We start from the raw sequence: 6,898 nt of genomic DNA on the forward strand, positions 1-6,898 counted from the left end.
AAACGTCATCCATCTACACAATATCGTTCCGTGGGAAAACAAAACATTTAGTAACTTGCAAAAGGCAGACGATGTTCCGTAACTATCACAATTTTTCTGTCGTTTGTGGTCAGCAATATGAACCGTTAAAACGTCATCCATCTACACAATATCGTTCCGTGGGAAAACAAAACCTTTAGTAACTTGCAAAAAGCGGACGATGCTCCGTAACGATCACAATATTTCTGTCGTTTGGGGTCAGCAATATGAACCGTTAAAACCTCATCCATCTACACAATATCGTTCCGTGGGAAAAAACAGAACATTTTTTAGGAAACGATCTACAAATCTCTGTACAGAAAACAACGGAATATAATATGTCATTTGATAGACGAAAACATTGCCTGTCTATTGGTTATAACTAATATAGTAAGAAAGAACTACAGGTTTGACAAATCCTGAAAGAGAGGATGTGACATTGGCGCGTGGCAGGAGGGGTCTGATTTTCTATTTGATGGCTCTGTAACCAAATAAAATTGAAGACTAATAAATACTTGCTTTTTTCCAGCGACGACGACATTATAGTGAGTAATTTACCAGTACCTAAATAAAGCATTTATACATCATTCACAGGTAAGAAACAATGTCTTCAGTTACATAGCTCCGTATATGTAATATTAAAATGACCCTGATTCGTTTAAAGCTCTGTTCTCAGCAACCCTTCCTAAGCGCTAAACGGGGTAGGTATTACTATAGTTGTAATAAAAAAATAAGTTCGATTCAATAGCAGTAACTTGTAGGAAACAATAACCTAGAAAGTTGGGAGAACCGAGGGCTCAGGTAGAATATACAAAGCTAGTGTGTGGTGCTTGTTTTGTAGATGTGACGGAACTTGCAGAACTGTATCTCTCTCTTCTCTTTGGTTTAGAACAGTTAGATGAGTTAAATCGTCGTACAAGTAATTAGAATAATTAAGTTTTAAAAAAAAACGCTAGTAGATACTAGTAGATACTTAATGAAATTAAGTTCCCACGTTTTATTAGGTAGGATATCTGTCAATAATATTTTTCTGATTCTTCCTTATTACCATTGTAAATTCTGTGTTAATATTTATTTTACTGTTTCATCATAGATCAGCAATCAGTCAGATGATACTCCTAAAGCGTAATGAGACCACAAGTTATTTCTTGAATTAGATTATTTACTGTATTAATTTCCTTGTATCGTTTGCTATGTATTACGTACGATGTTATATATGTGGCAATTCTTGGAACTAAAACAGGAAACGTCGTCGGTTAGTAACAATTTACTCCAACAGAGGCAGTAAAGAAGAGATGTTTCGTAATAAACGTATGTGTGATAGATAATCACCTTCACAGAACTACCCGATGATGTTATTACATCCGATGTGTGACGTGCGGAGGTGAAAACTTCCTAAATTAGAAGTGAGAAGAAAAAAGAATAAAGTTCAGTATTATATAATCCAAAACAGTAATAAAATACAATGATATATATGCTGTTGCTTTGAAAAATACTGTTAATAATGACAAACATATTATATAGTACAGACTAGTCCAAACTTAAGTCCAAACAAAGGTGTTTTTATTTTAAGATCTGCTATAAACTGTATCGATTTGAAAATGTCAACATACGAAAGACCAGGGAAAAACAATAAAGTCAAAGTTGATCGTTCGACCCTGAACTAGAAAAGCCACATTTCGTTTTATATAGTTAAATTTAAGAAAGTTTTAAGTAAGACTGAAATTTGATTTACTGTTCATAAATGTTAACAATAAATGAGGCTGTACGTGATGAGATTTAACGTACTAGCATGTTTAAACGAAAGCACTGAAGATGGCCATGGTTAAACTTTGATGTGTTCGTTATGAACAAACATTTATACAGTTCAACACGAACTTTAACGTGTGGATACTTTTAACTCAGCCGAGTGCTGAAAATATATCGTAATAACATGTATGGTGTTTTCAATTGCTTGTCCGCTAAATAATACAGAAAAATAGATTGGTTGTATCAAATATACATATCCTCCAAATCCAATGTTCACCGTGGTGAGTAAAAGACAACTGTACGTGTAACATACCCTCTGCCATGATACGAAGTCTTTCGATCTGTTCTCCGCCAGAGAAGAAGAGGTGGAATTTTCGAAACCGGCATAACTCGGTTACAAGTGGTGAATCGAATGATATCTTGGGTTTCATATGACTTTTTTAACTTTGTAATAACATTTTTAGGTTTTAGTTTTTGCAAACTTATCGATCACTGAAACGTTCAAGAAGTAATAATTTTAAACTTTTCGGTATTACATTTGTATACACCAACTTTTAAAGGATGTTGCTCGTAGCAACCATAGAATATTGTAATTTTTTTGTTGCGTCAGCAATGCGATTGTTTACTGTGAATCAAACAGTTTCTTAGTCAGCTATAACCCCATTTTGTCACAGTTTTCCCAAGAAATCTAAGGACAGTTGAGAATGATATTTATTGGTTTTTTTTGACACCATATTTGTAGGGGAAGTGGTGGATTTAAGACTCTTATCACAAGATCCGCTTCTCCAAACTAAAACGGATACGACGGTCTGTCATCTTATGTCTTGGAAATACAATGTGTTCGTGATGTCATGTGATTTGTCAAATCAGTGTGGGCGGTTTCTAGTCACACTGCTGACGTCATCTCATTATAACGATACATATATATATATAACGTTTTAAGTTAGCTAACTATCATTTCTTTTCTTCTTCAACTTGTGCTCTAGTACTCGTTTACGTCTTCAACTTGTTTTCTCTTCCAGCTATAATTTTCTTTGCTTCCAGCTTCTTTCCTTTTCCAGCTTTAATGTTCCACTGTTACCATTTTCTGCTTCTTTCTTTTAATGTTACACCTTCTTTCTATCCCTTTCTATTCCCAACCTAATTAAAAGAGAAAAATGAGAATAATATCTTCAAGATTATTTTCTCTTTCACTTTGGAGTGGTATTAAATGTCATCTTTTTACCGTATCAAACAAGGAACTGGTGTGTTTCAACTAAAACTCTTTCAACTACAGACGTTCAACAAGTGTCACAGATGATTAGCTGGGAGTTGTGTGTGAGTTTTCAATCTTTACAGAAATTCAAATCTCAGTGATGGCTAGCTTCCTTCGTCCTCCCTGAAGAATAGGTTCCTGAGCTGTTTGATGGTTATGTCACCTCTTTTCACTCAGAAACGAAAAATACACTGACTGTGTGTTGACCCACATTCGTCACATTCTCTGAATTATGGTAGAAGGATCTCACACCCACGAAATGTGCTTTGGTTATAATTCGCTATTTTCATAGAAAACCGTTGGAATTCAAGCATTGTATACGACAGATCCTGGAGGTAATTCTTTTTTCTTTTTCTTTCGTGGCATCTTCAGATGAAGTCAAGCATTGTATACGACAGATCCTGGAGGTAATTCTATTTTATTTTTTTCGTGGCATCTTCAGATGAAGTCAAGCAAGTTCAAAAGATGCTACTGAATGAGTCAAAGTTTTGTATTTTGACAGATCTATTGTGGAGATTATGTTCAACAAGGAATACTCACCTCTCGTACTATCAACTGATGATGTTAGAAGTTCATTTTACCTGGACATGTACGGACTAGATGTGTGAGTTTGACCGGCTAAGCCTTCTTCATGTTAAAATATGACATACATTTTATTTTGGATTGGTTAATTTTTAGACATCTAAGTTCTGGACCGTTCTACATACAAATTTGTTGTTTGGATAGTTTGTTAGTGTATAGTTCTATTTATTATTATTATTTGCTATATAAAGAACGGTAAAAAGTATATAAAAATGTATAAAATATATTTACTTGATCAACTCGTCTTGATTTTATCTTTTCAAATCCTTTATACTATAAAAAGTACTTGCGAAAAGAAGACATTCCAGGTATGGTAGGTGAATTTTATAGCTTGGTATTGTCACATACATTGTATGTTTTAACGATTTTTAGTATTATCGATGTAATGTTTCATATTATCATAATCTTAATCCAAATTGTATTAGTGTTTTGTGCTGTTTTTGCATATTTTGATTCCGTGTGAAAAGAGTTCATAAATTTTCTGTTTGTTATTTTCCTTCGCATGTTTCACAATACTCGGGAAAGAATGATGTTTAACGTTTCTCTTTGTAATTTGTAAACGGTGAGACATCTTTGAAATGATGCACTTTATATATATATATATCATAATATCCCTCGAGATACAGATTGCTCTTTATATCCAAAGTATGTTTAATTTCAGATATTCAAGTGCTTGGTTATTCATAACACCCTCTCGTTGCAACTTTTTGTGTATATTTAGTACGGGTATAATTTTGTAGGTTTAAATTTTAGATCACTCGTAATAGTCTTTGTGATGATGTAATTTGTTGTTTATATGATGCAACTTATTGTTTATATCCAAAGCGAGTTTAATTTCACAGACTTTAAGTTTTAGATTTATCATAACAGCCCTCGTGATGCACTTTGCTATTTATATTTAGTATAAGTTTAGTTTTGCAGATCTAAATTTTACGTAATTCACAAAAGCCCTCGTGATGCAGCTTCGTGTTTATATTCAGTGTAAGTTTAATTTTGCAGATCTAAATTTTCCATAATTCATAACAGCCCTCATGATGCAGCTTTTTGTTTACATCCATCAGAGGTTTAATTTTGCAGATCTAAATTTTACGTAATTCACAAAAGCCCTCGTGATGCAGCTTCGTGTTTATATTCAGTGTAAGTTTAATTTTGCATATCTAAATTTTACATAATTCATAACAGCCCTCATGATGCAGCTTTTTGTTTACATCCATTAGAAGTTTAATTTTGCAGATCTAAATTTTATGTAATTCATAACAGCCCTCGTGATGCAACTTTGTGTTTATACTTAGAAAAAATTTAATTTTGCAGATCTAAATTTTACATAATTCATAACAGCTCTCATGATGCAGCTTTTTGTTTACATCCATCAGAGGTTTAATTTTGCAGATCTAAATTTTACATAATTCATATCAGCCCTCGTGATGCAGCTTTGTGTTTAAATCCATTAGAGGTTTAATTTTGCAGATCTAAATTTTATGTAATTCATATCAGCCCTCGTGATGCAGCTTTGTGTTTATACTTAGAAAAGGTTTAATTTTGCAGATCTAAATTTTACATAATTCATAACAGCCCTCGTGATGCAGCTTTTTGTTTACATCCATCAGAGGTTTAATTTTGCAGATCTAAATTTTATGTAATTCATAACATCCCTCGTGATGCAGCTTCATGTTTATATTCAGTGTAAGTTTAATTTTGCAGATCTAAATTTTACATAATTCATAACAGCCCTCATGATGCAGCTTCATGTTTTTACTTAGAAGAGGTTTAATTTTGCAGATCTAAATTTTACATAGTTCATAACAGCTCTCATGATGCAGCTTTTTGTTTACATTCATCAGAGGTTTAATTTTGCAGATCTAAACTTTACGTAATTCATATCATCCCTCATGATGCAGCTTCATGTTTATGCTTAGCAGAAGTATAATTTTGCAGATCTAAATTTTATGTAATTCATAACATCCCTCGTGATGCAGCTTCAATTTTATATTCAGTGTAAGTTTAATTTTGCAGATCTAAATTTTACGTAATTCATAATTGATGTAGCTTCGTGTTTATACTTAGAAGTGGTTTAATTTTGCTGATCTAAATTTTACATAATTCATAACAGCCCTCATGATGCAGCTTCATGTTTTTACTTAGAAGAGGTTTAATTTTGCAGATCTAAATTTTACATAATTCATAACAGCCCTCATAATGCAACTTTTTGTTTACATCCATCAGAGGTTTAATTTTGCAGATCTAAATTTTATGTAATTCATATCAGCCCTCAAGATGCAGCTTTTTGTTTAGATTCAGTATAAGTTTAATTTTGCAGATCTTTACAACCTTCATGATGCAGCTTCGTGTTTATATTTAAGAGAGGTTTAAATTTGCAAATCTAACTTTTGTGGGATTTACAACAGCCCTTGTGATGCAGCTTTGTGTTTATATTTAGTAGAGGTTTAATTTCGCAGTTTTAAGTTTTAGGTTACTCTTAATAGCCCTCATAATGCAGCTTGCTGGTTGTATTCAGTCTAGGTTTAATTTTGCGGATCTAGATTTTTACATGGTTCATTACCTTCATGATGCAGCTTCGAGTATAAGATTGAGTTTACAGATTTATAATGTAAGTGACTGATAACAGTACTCGTGATGCAGCTTATCGTTTATATATTCAATAAAGGTTTAAGTTTACATATTTATAATTTTCACGAGTATATTTTTATGTGAACATTTTTTCATTTGTTCATTGTTCAATATTTTGTAATAATAATATAACTGCTCAATTTTCAACGTACAACAATGTAAAATGCTACAATTATACGAATGTTTTGAACTATGATTGTATTTGAAACTTTTTCAAGCGAATAAAATTGTTTTATCTTTTTTACTGACAATGTTGTTTGTAAATTATTCTAACAGAATGACACTCATAAATATATAGACTTTAGGTGAATCAAATTGTTCTGTAATACAGACTGTTAAACGTCTGATTTTTTAAAAATGGATAAATATTATATACCTATGTAACATACATGCAGATAAATATATATATTTGATTATAAAATTAAATTTACTTCGCAAAATATTGAAGATAAACAGCTACAGTTTTTGAATTATTTAGAATAAAATGTTTTCCATTTTTTGTTGATTTCACCTTAAATTCATTATCAGAATTTAGAAATTTTTATCTAATGGAGTTTATACATCTTAATATATTTAAACCTCCCACATTTAGTAAATTCTTACACTATTTAAATATTCAAATATACATACAAGACTATAGGCATACGTAGTTCAGTTTATACGAAC

The 6,898-nt window shown here is 31.9% G+C and overlaps 1 protein-coding gene across 2 annotated transcripts in view; it reads right to left on the reverse strand.

The window, feature by feature from the left end:
• The window catches only part of LOC111086456 (cystinosin homolog), a 16,623-nt gene extending 9,725 nt beyond the window's left edge, over window positions 1-6,898 (reverse strand). The window contains exons 1-2 of one of the 2 annotated variants that reach the window (XM_022389384.1): window positions 6,863-6,898; window positions 1,351-1,413 (exon numbers count right to left, since the gene is read on the reverse strand). The gene's annotated coding sequence lies outside the window, so the exon portion shown is untranslated. Of the gene's footprint in view, window positions 1-1,350; window positions 1,414-2,080; window positions 2,186-6,862 lie in introns of those variants that run through there. The other variant, XM_022389383.1, reaches the window with a different exon arrangement.

This window comes from Limulus polyphemus, unplaced genomic scaffold (assembly GCF_000517525.1).
Source record: "Limulus polyphemus unplaced genomic scaffold, Limulus_polyphemus-2.1.2 Scaffold1114, whole genome shotgun sequence".
NCBI classification, from domain to species: Eukaryota; Metazoa; Arthropoda; class Merostomata; order Xiphosura; family Limulidae; genus Limulus; species Limulus polyphemus.